The 25,843-nt window shown below is 37.3% G+C and overlaps 1 protein-coding gene and 1 long non-coding RNA gene across 2 annotated transcripts in view; both read right to left on the reverse strand.

Moving 5' to 3' along the window:
• LOC100746016 (glypican-4) overlaps positions 1-25,843 on the reverse strand; it is a 135,018-nt gene that overhangs the window by 29,036 nt on the left and 80,139 nt on the right. The window lies entirely within an intron of this gene.
• Positions 21-25,843, reverse strand: part of LOC117151571 — a 26,728-nt gene continuing 905 nt past the window's right edge. The window contains exon 2 of the long non-coding RNA XR_004461594.1: positions 21-80. This is a non-coding gene — a long non-coding RNA (uncharacterized LOC117151571). The remainder of the gene's footprint in view (positions 81-25,843) is intronic.

A 25,843-nucleotide genomic window follows, 5' to 3' on the forward strand; every position in this document is an offset into this window, starting at 1 on the left:
TCGCTTTACATTTCCTTTTATAGATTTCTCTTTTCTGGACGTCGTCGCGATCCTTGACCTGGACAACCTGTTCGTAGCAGCTATTAAAATATAGACTTGGCCGTTTAACCTTTTGCGAAAGGGTGTTATCAGGGATAGGTTGCAGTCGACGACGCGTGAAAAGGTTTTAGTGCTCGAGGATGCGAGAGAAACAAAAATAATAGGGTCGGTAGAGAGAAAGTTTGATTTTTGGTTAAATTTTAACGGCTTTAACCAACTCAGTCATTCTTTTGGGTCGTGTCTGCCTATTTTCGGGATGGTTTTCTATAGAGTTTATGGGTTTATTGCTAAGCGAATTTTGTGGATACTTTTGACACTTTAATTCTCTTTGACTGAGTTTTAATGGTTATTTGTCGATGCAACGATGTAATTTGCGGAATATTTGAAAGTTAACGTTATCGTTTAATGGACGTATTCTTATACGTACAAATTGTAATCTTTCGTTCGTATTAGTCTTTTGAAAATATGACCTTGGTGCTGGATAAGACATGTAATATTTTAGAAAATCTTGGAGCTCTGTTTTCGAGTTTTCAAACGCATCGATATCTGGGTTACGTGTTCAAAGCTCACGTCGATACTAAGGGTAGAGAAACAAAGGGAAAAAGAAGATAAAAGGTAACGAAAGAGAAACGATGGTCGGTCTAACAGGTGGCCCATAAAAATAGCTAAGCTTCCAATAAACCTCTCAGGAACGCAACCCTCCGGAACTGGGAAATTTTCGAAAGCATATCTGCGCTAATTAAACGACTAGACACTTACCTACCTCACATATCGCGTCTCAATTTCGTTTCTTTCGGGCAACTTTTAAAATTCCGAAGGACCCTTAATGTAAACAAAATCTAGTTGACTCTGATGTTTCTCTCTTTGACCGTGGATCGTCGACCGTCAAAGCATCGATAATCTTATTGTTAAATAGCGTTGGTCTTTTCTGTTAAAAAAATGTCAAAAGAATACATCTAGTAAAAAACTACAATTTCTTAACACTTAGCCAACGGCGGATACCACAGCGAGCTATAATTTTCCACTGCGTATTTTTCCACGTATCGAGGACTAATATTCATTACTTAAAAAAGAAAGAAGTCTAAAAATTATTTAAATGGTTAATTGCACTTATTTATAAAATATATTTTGCGGTAATAATTTTATTCAACGATTTCGCAAATTGTTTATACAAAAAATCAAATGTAAAATTAAAAACATTAAAGATAACCAAAAATAAATAACACGACTTGAACGTGAAATGAAAAATTCACAATGCATTTTAATATTTTTTTACAGTGTGGTATCGTTCGATTATAACTTTATTTAGCCATAACTGATACTCTAACTTTATAATTAATTTCAACGCCACTAAATTGGTGTATTTTATTATATACTGTACTTTAAAAAAAGCAGATAATAACTGATAATAACAACAACAAAAAAAAAGGAAAACGCGTTGCTAAAGTCAAAAAGGGAGATCTCGTCGTTCGGTCACCTCGGCGATGTTCTTCACAGAGGGGGGATCTCCCTATTCGGTTGGCTAAGTGTTAAAAGTACGATACGAAAGGAGAATAAGCGAAGAACACGGTGCTGATAGTATCACGATGTTTAAAAATGAATTTTAATCGTGAAATTGGAAATATCGATAAATTGATACGTATGAGACTTACTAAACTAATTAATGCTAATTTAATGAGACGAGTAACGTAAAAGAGGAATATTTTACTAAAATTGTATACCAAGAGCCTGGATTTCCGGTTTCAAACGTTTGAGCCCTACTTTCAAGTTCCACTTCTCTTGCAAACACCGTAACAGTTCCCTCAAAAGCAGAAACCGCGCGAGATATCTCCCGTGTGCTAGTTCTCAAACGATTAATTTGTATTCACGTCGCATCGCGTCTCGTACTCGAGAACACGCAGAGAAAGACGAGGAATCGGTTCTCGTAAAGCAGCCGACGAACCATTACAATTTAGTTAGTCGCACACGCGCGACCTCGTATCTCCCGAAAAAAATGTCGTCTTTTCGCCAGCCTGGCGCATACAAATGTGTCGTGAAACCGGGGTCGAAAGAAAAATGACACGAGGCCACAGATTACGTCCTATAATCGACGTGATTTTAAGATTCTCTGCGATCGTGATCCTTTCGTCTTTAACACGTTGAATGCCGTAGAGGTCGCCACTGACCATGGCACCCTACAGTTCACCGGTGACCGACGCACCAAAATTAGTAGAAATACATAATTTGAACAAATGTCAATAATTATACATTTGTTATTATTACCATCGTTACTATTATACAATGGTGTGACGAAATTAATGCAGTATAAAACATATAAAAATAGTTTTATTTATACAGGATGGTTGGTAACTGGTGGTACAAGCGAAAGGGGGGTGATTCTACGCGAAAAAAGAAGTCGAAAATATAGAATAACAATTTTTCGTTCGAGGCTTTGTTTTCGAGAAAATCGACTTTGAATTTTCGCTCGGTACGCCTGCACTTTATCGCGTCTCGTTATAACGAATCTCACTATAGATCGTTGTCTCGATGGAAAAATTAAAAATAAAAATTTTTATTGTATATTTTCGACTTCTTTCTTCGCATAGAATCACCCCCTTTCCGTTTGTACCACCAGTTACCAACCACCCTGTATATTTTCTTTTTATTTCTTTATTTACATTTTACAATTTGTCCAGTAGGACATTTTGTAAAATATTATAGCTTAATGGTACAATAACATGTAAATGGCTACCCCCATTGAGATACCACCTTCGAATTTGTTTGATTTATTATATGCATTCCATTACCAATAGCTGTAGAATGCGAGAAAACCCACTTTTACCACGTTTGCTGTAACAAGCAATAATTTTAAGAAAAGTTTTGACCCGACAAATATTTAGTGGCAATTAAGGACTTTCGCAGTAAAGCAAAAAGTGTTAAACCTTGTAATGGTCCTTTACTCCTGGTTCGAATAAGTACCAACAAGGGATGGCTTATGATTTAGGTACCGGCAGGTCCCGGGCACCTAACAGAACAGAACAAACATTTCCCAACGCAAACAGATAATTTAAGGTACCTAAGAAATGTGAATTACTAAGTGAGACGAGCGAAGTTGCACTTTAACGTTATGGAGGATCACCGGTGGCCTCAGAGAAATAAATTTATTAATAATGATTAGACTGTAAGTAATATTTCAGCATTATAATCCGAAAGATCGGATTCTTGAAATACAAGAGCCGAACGAAGTTTGTACTGAGGTGATATGTCGTGATAGGGTCGGAAGGAAAACTCAGATTTATCGAACGATAAATATTTATTCACTCTAATGTCAATGAGTGCACTTGACGCAGGATTCGCGATTATATTCGGTTCGCGAATGCGCGGTTATAAGATAGAGCTTGGATAGCTACGATTCGCGATGCGCTGCGGGTGCGGACAATGATTGCACGATGTCGAAAGCTTAAATAATTATTCGACTCGAACCGTGTAAGTATAACGATCGTGATATGTTGACTCGCGGTAATAGACCGACTCTTTTGTCGCGATGCTGCTGCGGAGGAAGACCGCGTTGGGATGTGTCTAAGGATGCGAAGGCATCGGATTCGTTGAGAAAAGCTTTGGTTCGGAAAGTGAGGGAAATGTACGTTAATGTTTATTGGCTAATTCGTGTTGGTCGTTGGAAAAGGATGCTAGCTACCCTTGAGAGGGTGTTGCTAGCGGGAAGCATCGTACGTGAGAGATAGCAGATTTCTCGTGTGTCCCCGTGGTAGGTGGTCGACTTCGAGACTGATAAACAAAGACTGTTTGTCTCTTTGGAGGACCTTAGCTAAAATAAATCCTAAGATTTATAGCGGTCCTTAGACTAGCTAGAAATATTCCGTACAAATTTATCTACATCTTGCAATCATCTTGTCCTCAGGTATAGGGTCTTTGTGTCGTGCGTCACGCGACGTAAACTGTTGGGAAGTATACTGTCAAGTACCGCTACAGTACGTTGCGTTTCGTAATTACACAATTGCTGGAATTTCCAGATTTCTATATTTTATGTATTTTTACGTGAGAATTGTTGCTAATTACTAAGTGAAAATGAATTTTGTCATTAGGTGGTATTGACAAAATCCACAATCGCTTAGTTGCCAATTTGATAATTTTCGCTAAATTAATAGACAGCGAATCGATTTCAATTTAAATTAATTCTATTAAACAAGAGAAAATTTCCATTTTCGCTAGCTGATCCTTAAGTTAAAAAAAATCGCGAATAATTGAGAAAGCGAGCACATTAATTTTTAAAGTCAAAATAAAAGGGGCGATAGCAACCTCTATGTAAATTTCGCTGTAATATTTATTCGTCGATATCAACTTCATAAAATATGAAATTCATAAAAGGCGATAAAGATAAGTCTTCTTAAAAGAAAACAGGCGATCATCGTCTCTTCTTTCCTGATATCCTGAATATTTGAGCTCGAACTGGATTATAGGAAACACTTGATCGTCTAATAATACATCTTTACGCTACCATCGATGGGAAAGTGATAGCATCTACTATGCAGGGTAGGTGTCAATAGCTACCTTCCACTCATTTGCATAATTCCTTACTGCACCACGTAATTTTCTTCCAGTGAACTTTTTTCAAGCGGCATGATCCAATGAAATTTGCAAAAATATAACGAATCAATTTCATCGTGTGTCTTATTACGCTTCAAGACTACCAATTACGATACATAGTCAGTTTCTCCCTTCAATTTGTGATTTTCTCTTTAGGTTTTTTTATAATTTTAAAAAATTTTCTATTTTTTTCGTATTAAAACGTACAAAAGTTTCGCGAAATTTCCCAATGTCTCAGACATGTTAGTTGTACCAACGAATGAAATAATTGCGCGTGTCTATGTAAAAATCTTTCCCTACTGACGTGGAAGTCAACAGAAAGTAGGGAATGAAGATCGTGTTCAACATTCCTTTCACTAGCGACATAAAGCAGAAGGATAGTTGTAATCCTATAATCCTATAATCTTCTTTTTCTGATAACAGAAATACCAGAGGAATGTAGACGTGTGAAATTCCTTCTTCTACCGGCAGAAGAATCAAAGAAAAGTAAAAATCCAACGCGTGTTTCTTTATCAACATCAATAGGAATATTAAAAACAAATTTGTATACAGGGTGGTTGGTAACTGATGGCATAAGTGGAAAGGGGGTGATTCTATGCGAAAAAAGAAGTCGAAAATATAAAATAAAAATTTCTTTTTTAATTTTTTTTTTAATTTTTCTATGGAGACAACGATCTACAGTGAGATCCGTTATAACGAGACGCGATAAAGTGCACGCGTACCGAACGAAAATTCAAAGTCGATTTTCTCGAAAACAAAGCCTCGAACGAAAAATGTTTATTGTATATTTTCGACTTCCTTTACCTTACCAACCACCCTGTATAAAATTTCAATTTTCACTAAGAGAAATATTGAAAGAGAATATAAAACCCAAGACTACATTTAATACCTTTTTTCTTCTTTTTTTAATCAACGAGAAAATTGAAAGAAGATAGGAAAGATTATATTCAAAGTTCTTTTTTCGACCAGCGAGAAAATCGAGGAAAAATAGGAACGAAAAACTGGATTTAGAAATACTTATTCTCTCCACAGATTATATTTTTCTATTAACAGAAAAATCAACAAAAAAATAGAAAACACGGAGCAGAATTAAACCCTCTATTCTTACATCACGAGGTCGATCACGGGAAAATAGAAACGAAAGACTAAATTTGAAATTCCTATTTCTATTTCTAGGGGCTGCGTTTTTCATACTGGCAAAAAGAATCAGATTTAAAACTCTCGTTGCTAAATTTAAAACTCTTATTCCTAGCAACGATCACGGTGAAATAAAAGCTCGCATACGAAAGAAAACTATAGTCCAACAGGATTACGATATATCCAGATTCTGTGTCCTAGTAAATCGCTTTCGTTAGCAAAGCCTCGTTTGCAACCGCGTAACCCCGCGTCGTAACAGCAATTTCCGTTCAGCGCAGCAACAACGACGCGCAGTTCCCTTTTTCCAAGGGACGCGATGCTAATTCGAGGCTGGTTTATAGACACTGACACGCGGGCTGTCAACTTTGCAGCGACAACGTAGCGCATCACGAAATTCACCGTATTTACATTTCACACAGGCTGGGGAGGACCGTTCCTCTTCTCTCGTGTGCTCGTGATATAAAGCTTCTGGCGGTTTCTCGTATATTTTTGCGTAATCGAGAGTGCGTGGCTCGTAAATGGTCACGATGAAACGAAAGGGAGGAGAAACGATTTGTTTCTTCAAGTGGGACCAGATCTGAGGGGAGAATCGTGTTAAAATTGGAGAAGCTCGGGAATGGAAGACGTCGAATTCGGGGACGGTTCGGGAAATTTCTAGGTCCGTTGTTAGATCACTTTCGCTCTAAACGCTACTGTACGTTTAATTACAGGATGCTTCAGAAATTAAGCGTATTAATTTCTTAACCGTTCGAGTGCCATGGGTCTTTGAAGAAACAGGGTCGAAAAATTCCGAACAGTGCGACAGCGTTAGTCGTATCTGTTATTTTTATGAAATACTATTGATTTATAAATATTTCAAATTTTCTTCGATAAAAATTACCGAGAAGATAACAATGAGATAGAAAATACCGTCAGTCGTCCGTAGCGTTCAAACGTGCTGGGACGTTTCGACAGAAAATCTAAACAGCGCGATCGCGATGCTTGCGACTCAAACGGTTGCTTGTTATATCATTTTTGTTTTAAATATTGCTCTATTCTTGATAGTTCTATTCTATTCGGGATAATGCCACGTGACTATACCAGCAAAATACGAATTTTATAAACAAGCCAAGTTAAAGTACACTTTTAAATCGATTAGAAAAGTCTCTGAGGAAGTAGAACATTAATTAAAAGAAGCAGCCACGTTGAAAGATCTTAAAGAAGAATTTTTCATCAACGATCTGGATAATTATTAGGGTGTAACGTTTCCAGAGAGACGAGTCGTCAGCTTAATTCGAACAATTACGGTCACTGGCTGGCAGAGAGGGTTCCTCTTGGTCGACGAAAAGCCTCGACTTCGCGACCTCTGGAACAATAGGGTCTCCACGCGCCGTCTACGTTTTAAATAAAAGCTTCTCGACCTGCCTGCTACGACGAGCGTTTATACGCCGGAAAATATTCCTCTGTTTATCGTGGCCGAGTTTAGATCGGCGCCACCCCCGAGACACGAGTGCACTGACCAAAGGACAACAACGTCCAGCACGTTTTCTAAACATAGCAAGCCGTTTGTTGGTCGGTGAACCCTTTCTTCTTCGACAGGATGTTGATTGTAACGGGTACAATACAGTACGCATTCGCGCTTATCCTTTGTAAAACGACCAACGAATTTCAGTTTACTCGATTTGAAACGATTTCTTGTTGATACGAGAGATCCAGTCGAAGGGATGGCAGCTTTGCACGATATTTCATTTCTATCTGGTTGACTATCCTGTAACCCGCGAGTGCTAAGGCGTGGTTTATAAAATATTTCCATCTTTTTACTCGTATGAAAATTTGAAGAATACCTATCGCTACAGACGCTATATGTGTCGATAATTTGTTAATTTTTAAATAACGTGAGAACTATTGTGTTGGCAACTAAGTGATTGCAGATTTTTTCAATACCATCTAATGGTAAAGTTACCAACACAATATAACGAGTACAATACTGTGTTTTTAATTTTACCAATTTTTTTCTCCACGTTAATGCAAGCTTCTATGGATTCTATTATACCGTTACAGAGTACAAACACCGTGGCGATTATCAGTTAACTTAAACGCGTGTGTTTCATATACACGTTAAAATAAATCAAATTTCTACCATCTTTTAGCTTTAACCCCCCGTAGCCAAGAAATATCTAAGAAAGAGAAAATACGGATTAAGAATTTCTCGACATCTATTGACTTTTCCCATTACTAATTTTACGCAACTTCGACAACTCACTATAAGCACTAAAAAAAAAAAAAAAAAAAAAAAAAAAAAAAAAATATATATATATGAAACCTCGTTACATCGCCCTATTCTCTTCCCACAAATCGAACCTGGACTCTTCCCCACGACCTTTAATTCCCCGAACTATGAGAATTATCGATACCTACCCCTGAAACAACCCCCTCAAAAACGGGACTCTCGAAACATGGAATCGTGCGTGCACCCCTTATCGTAGTTCGTGCAATCTGGTTAGCTTAATTTGGCCGGCGAATCAGTCTCGATTCAACGTTACATACGGGCAGATCAGAAACGAGCACACGGTCGAAACCGATGGGGTCGGGGTGTTAATATTTCATCCTGTGCCCCATGGGTATTCGTCCAGCTTCGTTCAAACACGCACACGCACGTGGCCAGCCTGTATTTATTTTATTCGGCCCTCATACGTCGGTAACGAGCACTCTGTCGCCTGCAACAGTAGCCCCGCTTGCTCGATCGCGTTAGGTATATTTGCTTTTCGCGGCTGTTTGTGAATGAATCTATAAGAAGACAAGCTATTCTCGGCGTTAAACATTTAAGGGTGAAAATAGATCTGCACCGAGGAAAGTGCATCGTTAGGTTTCTTAGGTAACATAGCGCACTGTAACCGATTATTTAAATGTCGCGCTACTTCGAAGCAATCTCGTAAAAGTGTATTCGAAGAGCTAATTAAATATTCATTAAGGTTTGTACTATTTTTTCGAGGAACGATTGAATTCTAGGATCCTCGCTATAAGGGGGGAATTTTTAAGAAAGTTGAAAATATGATTCGGCTATTTAAAATTTGGAAAATTGACACGTCTATTTTTGCTGAATAATGGAATTATCAACAGTCAATATTGGAATTATTCGGCGTTGATTAAGAAAAGTATAAAATGTAGATCGTAAGGGAAAATTGCGAAGAAATTAGAAAATATAGGGATTACTCGGTGAAGAGCTTAAGATATGCGAGGATCATTTAATTATAAGATATAATGGTTGAATTACTTGGAAGCTAGAAAACTGATTTATTCTGCTTTCAAAAATAGATGAAACGTTTTCGAATGTGGAATTCTTCGATGTGGATTTTTAAGGATCGAGGATACAGTGTTACGTTTTGTTTGGCTCGTTTTGGTTGCGGTGCCAATAATTTTTAAATTCAGATTAAATTGTAGTGTTGTCTGTTATTTAATGCGATTGGCAATTAAACTCCACGTTTCGGCTAACCTGCTACGCGCAGAAGCACTGGCACGGGAGAGGATTAAAGTTGGTGAAAATAAATTAATGTTCGCTTAATCCTATTATATTATTAGACAAATATTCTTCACAAAAAAAATGTTAAAAAAAATTCGTATTCTAATTGGATATTGACAGAATGATCGTTGAAATTTCGGATACTCGGAGTTACAATCGTTCGCAATACGTTTTCGCTCTTATTAATTACAAGATTTTAATTTTGATAGATTTTCGATAGCTTACAAATTGACAAATACAAACACGTCGATTAACGAGACTAACAAGAATTGGGAACTAATAAAACAAAGAACTAAAAGCTAAAGAACTAAAGGATTAAAGAACCTAAAAGCTAAGAGCAAAAACTAAGAGCTAAAGGAATTAAGAGCTGAAAAAACTAAGAAACTAAAGAATAAAAAAAAGCAAAGGAATTGAGAAATTAAGAGCTAGAGGGATTAAGAATTAATCGCTATGAACAAGAAATTACTTGCCAAGAAATGGGGAACTGATCGCCAAGAACCAAGGAGTTAATCACCAAGAACTGAGGAACTAATCGCACAAAACGGAGGAATTAACTACTCTAAAACTAAGGAATTATTTCTCCCTCTTCTATGTCGCTATGCTTATTTATATTTAGGTCTACCGTGGAGGGGTCGTCATGTGACGGGTTATTCCGTGGAGATTGTGAGGCTCGAATTTGGTTTCTATAGAAATTCTATAGAAATAAAATTTATTTAAATTTCAAATTGGAACGCTCACTCGCGCTATTGGTAGTTTTAGTCCACGTTACGGCGCGTGCGCAGCGCGAGACGTGACAATAGATCGCAAAGGAAAATTATAAAATACACGATCTGGAAAGGAACTGTTATATTTTATTATATAAAAATATAATTGAGTTATTTAAAATTTAGAAGACTGCCATGTCCGACAGAAGATTGATTTATTCTTCTTCCCAAGATAGATAAAACGTTTTCGAATGTGGAATTCTTCGATGTGGATTGATAAAAATCGAGGATATAAATCGCAAAAGAAAATTATAAAATACACGATCTGGAAAGGAACTGTTATATTTTATTATATAAAAATATAATTCAGCTATTTAAAATTTAGAAGACTGTCATGTCCGACACAAAATTGATTTATTCTTCTTCCCAAGATAGATAAAACGTTTTCGAATGTGGAATTCTTCGATGTGGATTGATAAAAATCGAGGATATAAATCGCAAAAGAAAATTATAAAATACACGATCTGGAAAGGAACTGTTATATTTTATTATATAAAAATATAATTGAGTTATTTAAAATTTAGAAGACTGCCATGTCCGACAGAAAATTGATTTATTCTTCTTCCCAAGATAGATAAAACGTTTTCGAATGTGGAATTCTTCGATGTGGATTGATAAGAATCGAGGATATAGATCGCAAAGGAAAATTATAAAATACACGATCTGGAAAGGAACTGTTATATTTTATTATATAAAAATATAATTGAGCTATTTAAAATTTAGAAGATTGCCATGTCCGACAGAAAATTGAGGAAAGACTTAAGAAATCATGTAATCGACGGAAACAGCATGAATGAAGTAGGTTATCGGGCAATTACAATGAAGCAAGGATAAATGGCGGATGTGACGAGGAGATTAAGCACGCTGTCGCTAAAATTCCGCGATCTCTGGTCGCGTTGTCCGCGATGAACATCGACCCCGCTTTTAACCGTTTCTACCCTCGGTAACATCGCTCTTCTGATAAAATCGTGATATATCGTTGCGAAATGGAGGAAGATACTAAGAACAATCGGCGATAATTCGATTTTCTGCCTGTTAGTTGCATTAACAGTATATGATATCTTCGATAAAACGAATCTTTAATTCCGTGAGGTATCGTGCAATTACGATTAGGTCAAATGGACATACATTTTGATTATATCTTCATACAGATACGTGATTCTTAGAGAATTTTTTAGTTTGAATATTATTTTGAATATTATGAAATTACAATCCGAACAAAAATTCTTTTAGGTAATTTTTCTTTAAAGATGTTGCAGATGTGCGATCTCTTTCGACACTGTCACAGTCAATAACTCAAATTCTTCTTCTTTCTACATTTCTACGTTTATCTTTTCTAATATTAATAATTCTACAATTGTTCAATTCCAATGTATACGATGATCCTTCGTAGTTCTGTAACATTAATATATCTAATAATTGTAGTAAATTGATTAATAATGATATTAAAACGAGAAGAAACGTGGTGTTAGCTGGGTAGCTTGAAAATCATATTTTCTTAAACCATAATTTGCAAGGAATTTCTGTCGATTTCATACGACTCTATTGAGGAACGCCCCAACGGCGTTCGTTCGACGATATCTGGCGAGATTTCGTATCTGAGACACGATGACATCGATGCTATTGCCTCCTGTGCGCAGATATCATCTCTGGCTGCAGATATTATCGTCGCCAGGCTAGAAAATCGACGTGCTGGCGAACAAAGGGAAGGCTTAATGGTCTAGTAACCTCGACACCTCGACGACTTTTCCACCCTTCCCTCCTTTTTTTTTTTTACAACACAAGCCTCGATATTGCGCTCGTAGCATTAAAAAAATCCACAAAAGAGAATAGTGATATTTACTGGACCGAACTTTGCTATGAAATATTGCGAATTTCTCCTATCTGTTGGTAAAAATCTTGTAAAATAAACGCTCCTCGACCTCCAAATTTATAAACAGATAAATAATGCAAAGAGAGAAAAAGCAAGCTCTTTATCTAAAAATAATTCAAATTTATGGAGAAGTCTGAATTAAAATCGTTTTGATCACTTTGGCAATGTCATAGCGTTGATCTTTCAAACTGAATCAATTTCTTCAAGGTGCGACGACTAATTATAGAGATTCTTGGAATTCTAAAGACCGTGGACCGAAATTCTCGCGAACCAGAAATACTGCGACACAGTGGCAAAAAAAAGAAAAAGCAGAAAAATGAGATCCAGCGAAAAGAAGTTGCGAGTTAGTCGCGGAGCGACTTAATTGCTTAAACGACTCGGATTATGCAAATAACGCGTCGTTCTGCCCACGCTCGTGCAACTCGTTTGTCCCGTGGATTATGGCGTTGAAACGTTGCTACCGCGTCATAAACAGTGGAAAGCTGGAATGTCCAAATGACACCAGCCAAGAGCGCTTTTCGTTGATGCATTTCGGAAGTAACGTATTTTGCAAGTTTAAATACGTTCGTTAAAAATACAGATAAACGTATGCTAAATTATCGTTTATAATCTTCGTCGAACGTCAGCTGGGATTTTGTATAAATCGTATTTTTTATCAAACGACAACAAAATCTAAGTAGCATTTTGTCTTTGTCATTATGAGATTAAAATACTTTTACTCGAGATATCGGATAATTTTTATAAAAATAACGTTCAGCGACCTAGAGGAGAAGATCCTCGAAATCTTCACGCGCTTTGAAAATTTCTCTTCCCTCTCTGAATTCGAATATCTTATTTCGATTCTATCATCTTATTGAAATATTTCTTCGTACGAAAACAACCATAAATTTCTAAATTTCGCCTCGAAAATTTCCCCTCCGATGGCACGCGTTATATTTAAATATTTTACTTCGACTACTGTTTCCAATATCTTCGTATACGAAAACGATAATAAATAAAAGAGATAAATAAAACGATAAAAATACTATTCGACTTTTCTCCATCTTCCCCCGAGGCTATACTTTTTAAAATTACGCTAAATAGTACAATGTAATAATATTTGACTACGTTGTATTGCCTTATATATTACAATATTTTATTACTTAATAAAAATGACCATAAGCCATTAAGAAAGATAGCAATGACTTAGCTTCTCCATTATATCCTAAAGATAATATCGCGTGTTTGAACGTCGTTTACGATCTTCCTAAGGTCCCGGCGAGTCAGCAATGCGATTTTTATTCACTTTTCAGACGCGCTTTTTCCCCGGGACGGACAGAGATTGAGCTGTAAAAACCGGACTCGCCTCCGCGCCCTATAAATCTGCCACACGTCGAGCAAGTAAAAATGCGTCTGCCTATAAATACTCGTACGCTACGATGACTTCAAATGGATCGTTTCGGCCTGGTCCTTTAGCCACCCACCGTTTCACGCGTCGTCTCTTTCACTTTCGCGTTTGTCTACGTTTATTGCGATTAAACAAGCAATTGGACGGTTGATGATCCACGAAATTATTATGCGAAGTGTAAATCATATATCGTTTACCGTGTCTACTAAGTTTGCGTTAATTCAAACATTATTTTTCCTTCGAAGGAATATGTAGAGGATTGTTTGATTGAGTTGTTATTTAAACACAACTCAATCAACAACATGATTCGAATTGTCTTTTAGCTCGTGTGTCGCTACAAACGTAAGATAATTTCGTGAAAATTGGATATTTTCTATATTCATTTTTACGAAGAGAAAAACCTACAGGAGAAAAGGCAAGATACGTTTAATTATACTATGGAAGATTTCCTCACACAGGATACTGATATTGAGTCGATAACTAAGCGATCGCAGATTTTGTCGATACCACTTAATGACAAAATCATTTAGTTGCCAACCCAATAATTATAAACAGTAAAGAAACGGATATCTTTTACTGTATTTACTTACATTTCTTCCAATTTTTTCTTTTTTTTTTTTAATAAACTGGTAAATAAAATGGTATTTTTTAAAAATAATTTTCATTAAGAAAGAAAAAAAAATATTTGTATAAGTATACAGTCATGATCAAGAGGATTTAAAAATTTATTAATCGTATTGCGATCGCTGAACTTGGTAAGGAATACACTCACAAGGGATTCGTTAATTTGACTGCCCTCGATTTATTTCTTTCTACCACGATGAACTTCATTAAGGGAAGTAACAGTGTGGAAAATTGAGGAAAGATCCAGTCATTATGATACATCTAGTGGCATTTACAAAGGTCTACGGAAGTTATTGTAGCTACATATCCGCTGGTACTTTTAACCACTTAAAGCAAGGGAACAGAATTATCGAAGAGCGACCCCAACTTTCGTAATGAGAGCTACTTAAGGAATTCTTTTCTTTTACCATCCTCTTTCTTCCATTTCCTATATCAGTTTAATAAATCAAGTAAAAGATTCTTCCAACGATTCTCTACGATTATTAACTTTTTATTTAAATTCGTGGCCGAGCAAGCGCCGTGACTAAATTTTATAAAATAAATTTCTCCTTTCTTTGTTTCTTTACGAATTTGTCCATCACTTTCGCGCTACTTTCTACGTAACGAAGCGACAATGAAATCTTCCAACCAAAATGTTATTGTAGCTATTTAAAGACTTTATTGCCGCGTATCTAAAGAAATCACAGCAGTCTGGAATGTTACGGTGGATTCAGGCCCACGCAAAAATTGTCTATTAGTACTTTCATGGTAGGGAGGTAACGTAACAACCGCGTTCTCTTAAACTTCTAAAACCTTGGTGCAACGCCTCGTTCGTCCATAATGTAAAGTCAAAGGCCTTTGAGCCAGTCTTTTCATTAACCAAAGGCGGAAATCTTCGAGGCAGGAAGTAAGCGTTTTCTTATGAACCTGGTCCAGAGGCTTTTAACGTGCTGCCACGTTTTATCGCTGGTCAAAGTTATAATTCCTTAACGTGGCAGTATATTAATCTTACCAGAGAAAAGATATACCTCAACGTCTAATTTCCTTGCGTCAAAGGAAAAAAGCTAAGAAACGTAAAGGACTCGATTACGCGGGTAAAGAAACTTTTTCCATTTGACGCAGTGATACGAATGAAAGTTTTATGGGCGTTAAAAATTCAAACTAAAAGTTACGTATAATTCTGAACGATGGTGCGATATCTATTGGTATAAAATAAAAATAAAAACTCGAACTCCCACTTCCCTCCACATGGACATTTCTTTTTTCATTTGATCGAAGACGGATATAGAAATCTTCCAACTTCTAAAAACGTGTTTCCATTAAATCCACTGAAAATCCATTGGGATAAATAAAAACGGAAGAAAAGAATTCTATCGTAAAATTGATATCTTCGTCGATAGCGTGATAAGTAAAAAATAGCGAATAGTTAACGCAAAAATAAGCGGCGTTTGTTGAAAAATAAGCCTCGATGCAGCAACCGTTCTTAGAAATAAAAGTAAAGCGAGGTGGTGAGGAAGGCGAGCATTTAGAAACGAAGGAATTTCGAATGTTCTTCCTTTACTGTCCAATTATGGCATTCGCGTTGCACGAATCGAAGTTTAATTTATATTTATGCATAGTTTCGGCTTGACCGGAAACCGCAACATCCGCCGGCATCCGGCACGCGTTGTCGTCCAGTTTTCGAGGGACGAAATAGTGAAAACGATGAGATCATTCGTGTTTGCTCCAGTGAATCATCGTCTGGCCCGGCAACTACCACTGGCTGCTGTGGCCAGGTTTCACGAACACAATATGCCATGAATTTCATGAATTCGGCGATGTATAACTGGCTCTGTGAATTAATTTTCTTTGATAAAGAGGATATTCACAAACGCGGCACGATCTGCAAAAATGTCCACATCGCCAAAAATGAATTTAAACGGAGCAGTTGAAACAACGACGTAAGTTAGAAATTCAGCTGTACTAATTTTTTACCTTGAAACAGCGATCGATCTTTCAAACTTCACTCGTCACTCCACTCTGATCTCCTTAAAAACCCAAGGTCTGCGACTTGTCTGAAGGAGCAGAAAGAAAGACGGAGATTATGCGTGCGCGAGAAACCGTATCGATCACGTCGTTCGAGTCAGAAAGTGGCTGCGGGGGTGAAAAACAAGTAAAGAAGGGGACCAGCGTAATTCCGGCTCTCTTTGAATTCTTCCATCGAGCGGAACGAAGACCGTGTTATAGACACTTTATCGGGTTAGAAAAAGATGAAACAAGGAGGAAGGAAGAGTGGCGCGTTTATTGAACGCGTTGTATCTCGAGCAAGCGGATATAAAAATAAAATAGGGAAAGAAAGGGCGAGAAAGTCGGAGTGAAACGATAATGGTAAACGTTAATAACGCAGCGATGGTTTGGCACGCGTGTGAAACAGGATGGAAATGAGCCATGTGGATTGATCGTTTACATCGTTTTATATAGTAACACATTAAATAATAATAATTGGCGAGCGATATCATCGATGTTGCAAAACCACTCGATTCGCGGAAAAGTTTCAAACGATAGAAGAATCGTATTGTACGAAAAATGTAATTCTGCACTAAAGGAAGGTTATTATACCGCTATGAATTTTCTTTGGTTACAGAGAGAAGCTCTAAATGATAAAAAAATATTCTTCGCGTCGCGGCAGAATTCTTCTATTTTGCGTTATGGAAAAGCTCCATTAGACCGTAGGGAAATAATTTGGTATATCGCAGGAACATTCTAAACGACAGAACACGACAGAACTGTATGGTGGAAAAATTGAATTCTGTATCGTAGGGAACTGATACTAAACACGCAGAAAAATTTCTTGTGTATATCAGAGAGAAAAGTTCTCTCGGGAGGAGAACTTTACCTTTCGGTCGAATTGGTTCTGTACTGTTCACAGTCCTCCGGATGGCGGCACGAAAGGAAGCTACAGGAGCATGGACCGCGTAGCATGTGTTCGTATCACCTGCCCTGCAGTTGCCAACCGAGTTGCAGCTGCACGCGTGCAACGATACACGGGCACAAAGAGAGGCCCAGGAATCCGGCCGTGGTTTCGGTATGTAACCGGAATGCAAGGGGAAACCAGGGAAAAAGGAAGACGAGGAACCGACGAAAGAATCGAGCGAGATTATCGTGCGCCAGAACGAGCTTTCTTCTTTTCTGCACGGTGGTTAATCTACCGCGAATCTACCGAAACGAGAAAACGTCTCTGACTCTAAAGATTTCAACTTCCAACTCGAGTTCCTCCAGATATGGAAAAAACGGGCGAGAAAAAGTTCTGCGACCTAGAAGAAGCTTGAAATTGTTGAGTTCAATTAGGTAAATTAGATACGAACAGATGTGTGTTACTGTTATAAACAAAGTGTTTATTTATGGGAGACTCGATGGTATAAATATGTAGGAAATGCTCAAAATACAATACGATCAAAACATACGTGCAAAACTAAGTTGCAAATCTACGATAAAATTTGTTCGTTGGAAACTCCTAAATATTAGTTCGTCCGAAACGTTTCTTTCGTTTTATAAGATGATAATAGATGAACAACAATTTCTGTTTTATATTATTTTATTGAATTACGATCCGTTTCGTTCTATTTCTATTATTATGTTCCTGCATAATTCTCGCATAATAATTCTCGCATCATAAAACTCGCAATATGCGAAAATAAGTCAAAAATATAAAATGAAACCTTTTCGTTTGTTCTCCTTTTTGGAAAAATCGTATATAAACTATCTCTCTTCTCTAATTTATTTTTAGTGGCTGGTAATTATTCGAACCACTGATCTTCGTACATTCAAAAACCACGAAACCTTACACGTATCTAGAAACACGTAGAACATCTTCGAACATCTTGCGGCTTATTTTTCGAGTTGTTACAAATCTAATCATTTTCGTTAATACACCAACTCTACATCCTCACGAAATTGACCTATCACGTTAAAAGTGGAAAATATTAATTTCAACGGTGATTCGTGCAACGAGTGCAATTTTTTATCAATTCTACGAGCGTAGTTGAATTAATGCGAAAAACGGTCTGTCGGATACGATATCTGAAATCGGACCAGGCGAACCGACCAAGCGAAAAAATGGCTTTTCGCGCAAGAACGTGACAATACGCGGGCAAAAGTCGGATTGAAAAGGTTCGGTCGAGGACCTACCTGAGCAAGCAAGGTAGCATTCTTCGGCCAGTGCTACCCACGCGCCTCGTTTGCTATATCAAAGAGGCCGATGTTTTACGTGCACCCACCAACATCAGAGTGTTTCCTTCGACGCGACTTGCGTGCGTCTGCACGGCGTCTACACTGTCGTCAAATATCTCACGGTGGCATCTTTCTACTTTTTCCCCTTTTTCGATCGATCTTCCTTTTTTCGTGAGTCGACGTATTTTCGTAGTCGACGTTTGTTTAATAACAATAATATTTAAATAGCAAAACTATAGAAGCGCATATTGTGAAAATAATAATATATACGTCATTGCAATTTTTTATAATAGCCAATTTAAATTTAAGTCTTTAGTTCGCTGATTCCATAAAACGATGACGATCGAATTATTAATTCGTCATAAATGCACGCCTTCCTTCGATATTCAAATATTACTTTTACTGCTATTACCACAAATTTTTTTTTTATTTATTTATTAAAATGTACAATCAATTCTCGCATTGAGAATTTTCAGTAATTTTTTCTGGCGTGGCTCAGTGATGGCTAATTATTTATAATAGGTTAATACTTATTATAGATAAGTATAATTTATAAGTAAGTATTATGAATAAGTAAATATTACATAATTTAGATAACTAATTGAATCTAGCGACCACAAATGAAACTGAAGTATCTGGATATTTATGAACGATTATAAATGAACGTTTACATTGACGCATACATTTACATAAAGTTCTATTCGAACGAACGATCAGAATATTTTCGTCACTAACAACGGTAGATTTTATCGAGAAAGTCTCCGATCTAAATCCTCGATATCGACATATTTACGCCTGCGTCGTGGCAACCGACCAGCTGCAACCTGCTTAGGAAAATGTGGAACAAAAAGGTCTGAGACTATGCGTTCGTAACAAGATGAAAATTATTTGAAACGCGTGCGTGCACAGTACGCGTATGATGGCGATTGATGGAGCGCGCCAGCCTCGTTTTCCACGATGCAATTTCAAGCACGCATTCGCATATCTTTGCTGAGTATCGACGCGCGTTAACATACAGCCAATTATAGCTGAAGCTCGATTGCAACGTCCACAGAGAGAAATTCCTCGATTATTCGGCAATAATCGAGAAGTAATTGCCGATCTAAATTCGGCGACGTTTTAAAATCCGAGAATCGACTATCCGAATTCGAATCGATCGTAACAGCGATGCTTTGAACCATTGTCCGCTAATGGGATCGGTATTTATATCTGTGGGGGAAATTGCTGTTCTAGTTTCGACTGTATTAGAAATAGAGGAAGAGAAATTTTGGAAATTATATTGGCAGATGATTGAAACTGTCGAAGAAAGACAGGAAAAAGCGTAGGTTGCAAGCGTAGAATGTAGAAATATTATATGATTAGACGAGCGTAGTTAAATTGCAGATTTGTAGACGGCAAGATCGATTGGTAGCCGCATCAGGGCGTGTAAATAATTTCCCGGTGCGGCAAGTATCACGCTGAATAAACGCGGACACGCGGTTCACGTTGATATTTGCACCTGTACAAATATGCACTTTCAATCGGCAATCAGCGAATCGTGTGAAACGTAGTGCACGCGTTCGAATGGACAGAGAACTCTTAGACTTCGACGTAGAAAAAGAAGGGGAGAGGAAGGGGAATTAAGGGGGGGGGGGAGTCAAAGTTTCATAGAAAAGTCGGAATCAGTAACTTTATGGAAATGGCGAACTTGTACAAAGCGGCTAGCCAAGTTTAAAAAATTGTCGGAATTTTGAACAAATATTTCTGATTGTTAACGAAAACATAAATGTACCTACGTAGACGATTTTTATTTTGAAAAAAATTCTCACCGTCAAAAAACCAGTTATTGGGTTGGCAAATAAGTGATTGCGGATTTTTCCAATACTACCTAATGACAAAACCCGCAATCACTTAGTTGTCAACCCAATATACTACATTGTAGAATAAATATTCAATATGCTAGTTATTTATTTATTATCCTGGAATTGAAAAAATATTCAGCCCAACGATAACGATTCGATATTAAAATTGATGAAACGCAGTAATTTAACACTAGAACTACCATACCAGTCAAATTGACTGGTTTTACAATTTTATTTTAAAATTCTTATTTTGTATTATATTTTTTTCCACAATGACGCAATGACTTTCGCGACGATAACTAAAAGAATAATATATTGAATTTTATTTCGTTTTTTACGTATTCAAACTGAAAATAATTTTGTATCAAGGCTACTTATACCAATACCAGTGAAAATAGCTGGTACTCGTCAAAGTGTAAAACGGTTCTGCAATCTGTTTATCGAACTCCAATTAACCAGTTTCCTCGTTTTCTACAACTTCCCACGCGTTTTCCAAATTTTTACCGCGTATCATTCGATATGATGATATCAGATATCAGGAAAATTCCTGATCGGTCGCTAGATCGCTAAATGTGTCGCCAGATCGTTAGACGCTAACACTAGAAATACCACGCCAGACAAAATGACTGGTTCTACAATTTTATAAATGCGTCAATCCTCGTTTAGGTATCATGGCTCCAGATGGATTAATAATACCAAAATATCTACTACATAACGTGGAATTCCTTCTGTAAGAAAATAATAAATCAATAAATATAAAAATATTCTGTTACTTAGCCAACAATTTTTAGTAGCCAACAATTTTTCCCCTTTTACGAAAGGTAACGTCGTAAAAATTGATGCAGCAATAAAATGTCAACTGGCACGCTAACGAAATTGCAAAAACACGGGCAAGGTGAAATAGTAGCGATCAGCAGACATATTTCGAGTGGCAAAGGGTTAACAAAGCGACAAATTACGATCAGAATCGAAACTGGTTTCACGAAAGGAGAAACTGGCTCGTTTTATTTTCTCGTTGGTCATTCGGCAAAATTGTTCGCTACCTCGTTAATTATCTGGCAAACTACGGCAATCGGCGGGCATAATCGAGAACTCGACGGTCCACCGATTAATATGCGCTATGCGGTACGCGTGAAATACGATAATGATCGCGGCCGTTTCGCGATCCACGGCGATTCATTAATATTGATCGAATTCAATTTTCATCGATCAACGTCCCGAGCTACGTCTCCATCCCGCAGGGCAGCCCCTACGCTGCCCGTTTTTCGTATCGACCCATCGTCGTAAGACGACCACGATCGAAAGAAAAAAAAAATGAGGAAGAAAGAAAGAAAAGAGAAAAGAACAGAAATTGTGACGTTTAAAAAAAGAAAGTCGGAAACGACGCATGAATATTACAGACTTTTTGTTGATCCACCGTTTCCTCGTCCCTTTTTTCTTTTCGCTTTTCACTTTGATCTTACCTTGGAAGAGACGGATGAAACTAGTTAGTGATTTTTATGTCGATTGCTTCGTGGTAGGTATATAGATACTCAGCTGGAGGAACAAGAAAATTAAAAAGACGAGAATAGCGGGAAACAGGTGGAATTTGATTTCCGAGTTTAGTTAACGAGGACTTGGAATTTTACGAGATGTATATTTGGTGGAATGGTTTTACAAGAATTTTTAAGAGACACAGCGTGGAAACCTGTTACGAAATAACTGTCTTTCTGTTGGGGTAAATATTAACGTTTCGTTTTAATATCTTCACTAACGAAGCGAGATCGATTAGTAATTCTAAACGACCGAAGCATACTCGTAAAGTTATTCGATTTTCTATGGGAACCATTACTGGCCTTTTACCAGGTGGTTCATATCGGTTAATATCAGATATTATAGAGAATTGTAAACGATCAAATGAAATTACGTAGAATTTATAAAGAAAGGAAGAAGGTCTCAACGAACAAATGGGGAGCCAAAAGTTTTGACAGACTTACACAGATTACATAGACTCACATAGAGACGTGGAAAATGATCGTGGAAATTTTATTTTAAAAAACGACATTCCATACGCGTTAGTTTAACAAACTCCTGGAAAAAGTTACTCGGATATTTACAAGATATTTGAGATTGCGAATGATACTTTTAATCGCGTTCCACTCACAATCTAATTTCGATGTTCGTTAATAGCGGACAGATCGGTAATTAGCGAGACGCGATTAGCTGATGGCCGATCTGAGCCGCAGTTATTGTCCCGACCGCAAATTAATTGCCTGGGTCCGCAAACTCGACCATGATCGACAGCGATTCAATTCCCCTAATTATCAAGTCTACAAATTGACATAATTATCTGTCCACGATACAGCGACACAAGGGCGTCTTTAAAATGTCAGATTCACGCACGAATTAATGCGTGTTCTTAATAAATTTCACAAAAATCACGCGTCCGGCCAAAAGCATCCTTTAAACGATATTCTCCATAAATTCCGAAAAATTTCTTAAAACACCAACTTTCCAAAGATATTTCACAAGGATTTCTCGACGTTCCCCAATGACCGTCGTCGTTCTTTCTCCTACAGCTGTGATACGTCGAAATAAAATCGAAAATAAAGTACGAAGCGACTTCTCGCCGAAGGAAGAAAGTGACCATTGGTCGAAAGAAGAAGGACAAGAGCGAAAAGGAAGAAAAAAAAGGAAAAGGGTGATATAGCAAGAAGAACAGGAACGGTGGCGTGAAACGGTGGTAGAGTGGCGCCAGCCAGCAGCTACCTTTTTTCCTTATGTCGTAAGAACGCTCGCTTCGTCTCGCCTTCTTCAATCTTTCTCTCCTCTCTCTTCCCTCTAAGTCTACCTTTCGTGTCTTTCGTTACGAAGCATTCACTCTCCCACGATTCTTTTTTATGCCCGCTGAAACTTTTACACGCGATGTTACCGAGTCGAAGGAATGCCGAAGCGTGACAACAGGGTGGCATAGACGAATCGACGAAGATCGATAAGAAAAATAACGCGTATTTCGCAGTCGTCTACGAAAGATAGAAATCGAACGCTATGAATCGTGAATCGATATAGGATACTAATTAATAAGCAGCGAATCGTAAAATATTGCATAGCAAAGCGTCCGATATGGAAACGCTACTACGGTTGATGTATCATTTAAAATACAGTCCTTCGGGGATTTCGATGCTGTTTTCGCTGCTTATCCGTAACTATTAAAGACAGACAGAATTGCATGAAAATTTGTTCGAATAAATTCAAATGAAATTAGTTCAAAGATCCATATAACGTATTGGGTTGGCAACTAAGTGATTGCGGATTTTGTAATTAGGTGGTAATGATAAAATCCGCGATCACTTAGTTGCCAAACTCAACACTTTTGCAACTTCCAAGCTCTTTAATATTTTTATAACAGGAAACTGTGTACGTTTGTTGGAATGATCTTGAAATAACAACTATTCACCATTTGAAATTTTAAAGGAAATTGATATGTAATAACCAATGACGTAGGATAGTTGCACAGTCTGGTTTATCGTTGACATTTAATTGGATAAGCAGAATATCAGTACTTCGATATTTTTATAACAGGAAACTGTGTACGTTTGTTGGAATGATCTTGAAATAACAACTATTCACCATTTGAAATTTTAAAGGAAATTGATATGTAATAACCAATGACATAGGATATTGTTGCACAGTTTGATTTATCGTTGACATTTAATTGGATAGGCAGAATATCAGTACTTCGATATTTTTATAACAGGAAACTATGTACGTTTGTTGGAATGATCTTGAAATAACAACTATTCACCATTTGAAATTTTAAAGGAAATTCATATGTAATAACTAATGGTGTAGGATATTGTTGCACGGTCTGGTATATCGTTGACACTTAATTGGATAGCCAGGATACCAATATTTTTATAACAGGAAACTGTGTACGTTTGTTAAAATGATCATGAAATAACAACTATTCACCATTTGAAATTTTAAAGGAAATTGATATGTAATAACCAATGGCGTAAGATATTGTTGCACAGTCTGGTTTATCGTTGACATTTAATTGGATAGGCAGAATATCAGTACTTCGATATTTTTATAACAGGAAACTGTGTACGTTTGTTGGAATGATCTTGAAATAACAACTATTCACCATTTGAAGTTTTAAAGGAAATTGATATGTAATAACCAATGGCGTAGGATATTGTTGCACAATTTGATTTATCGTTGACATTTAATTGCATAGGCAGAATATCAGTACTTCGATATTTTTATAACAGGAAACTATGTACTTTTGTTGAAATGACCATGAAATAACAACTACTTACCATCTGAAATTTTAAAGAAAATTGATATGTAAAAACCAATAGCGTAAGATATTGTTGCACGGTCTGGTTTATCGTTGACACTTAATTGGATAGCCAGGATACCACGTGTATACAGGCTGAAAATCCTCGAGGTTGTGCTAATTATTCTCCCATCCGATGTTTCCACCGCGATCGCTCCAAGTAGTTAGCGTACGCTAACTATTGTTCAACGCACACTCGACGATAGCATATACGTAGATGGGTACATACACAGAGGTAACAATACATAGAGACACGTGTAACAAACGTGTCTGACAAGGTACTCCAGGTTGCTCGTTTCGCATCGTGAAATTCATACAGGTGTTTCGAATCTTTCCCCTCTCTGTTCTTCCCTTATTTATAAATATTACCATTCAGACCGTGTTACGAGTACTTATTCGCGTTGAATACTTTTTAACGATAAAATATCGTATGATTGTTAAACGAATATACTTTCGAAAATCAATGAATATAATTAGTTTTTTCCCTCGCGATAAACCTACAGATTATCGTATCGATATTATAAAAATAAAAATCATTAAAGTTTAAGAATATCTTCCGACTAAATTTCAATTTAGGTTTCTTAACATCGACCCTATTATTTTGTAAAATCTCGAGTTTGTACGTTTCGATCTCGAAATTCCAAGGGAAACAGAAATCTTCGAAATTCGAAGCGAAACTTTCAATTCGATATTTCTTTTCCATCTACTACACATTTGATTCTACGATTTTTTCAGATTTATTTGACGTCGGGTATTCTTCCATTTCTAATTATTTTATTATGTTACGTTCAATTCTAAAAATTCCTTCCAATTCCCGCCACTCCGATCATTCTTTCACGTTCGATCGAACCGCGCGTTTAATCATCCATAAATTCACGTGTCGACATCGTGGTTTTTTTTTCCCGGTCCGCCGAACGATTTCGAGAGATGAAACTGACACGACATAATAATAATCGACGGAGAGATTCGCAATCCGTCACGCGATTTACGAGCACGCTCGGCGCGAATATCAGAACGGGACGACGCGACGGATCTCTTTAATTGATTTAATTCTGGAGGGCCTTCATGACGTGGCTGGAAACCAAGTGACAGGGTCAAGCGGCACTCTAGCCGCGGACCTCGGGACCTCGAGTGCCATCAAACGATCGCGCTTTGATATTCGTGCCACGACGAATCGCGACACACCGGCCGCAATTTATGCCACTTCATCGACGGAACCCTTTTTTTTCTCCGTTCCCACCGTGGTTCTCTTCGGCCGGTATTATGTACACGTGTTTTCTTTAGAGATTAACACGTTCATTGCGCACGGCACGAAGCCGAATTCTCCGCTCCTGTGTTTCTACCGCAAACGTAATTCCAAATTTTACTAAAATAATACGTCTGTGGAAACTATCCTTAAAATAATCCTTCCACTCCTCATAAAATAGACTTCCTGAATTAATTTTATGAAGAATCGAAGTAAGTTGGTTATGAGACGACTACAGGAACAAAATGGCAATAATCGAAAGATTTTAGTAATTCGCATGTCGCTATGCTTTGTATTGAGTTGGCAACTAAGTGATTGCGGATTTTGTCATTAGGTGGTA

The sequence above is a fragment of the Bombus impatiens genome, unplaced genomic scaffold (assembly GCF_000188095.3).
Source record: "Bombus impatiens unplaced genomic scaffold, BIMP_2.2 scf_0298, whole genome shotgun sequence".
In the NCBI taxonomy this organism is placed as follows: Eukaryota; Metazoa; Arthropoda; class Insecta; order Hymenoptera; family Apidae; genus Bombus; species Bombus impatiens.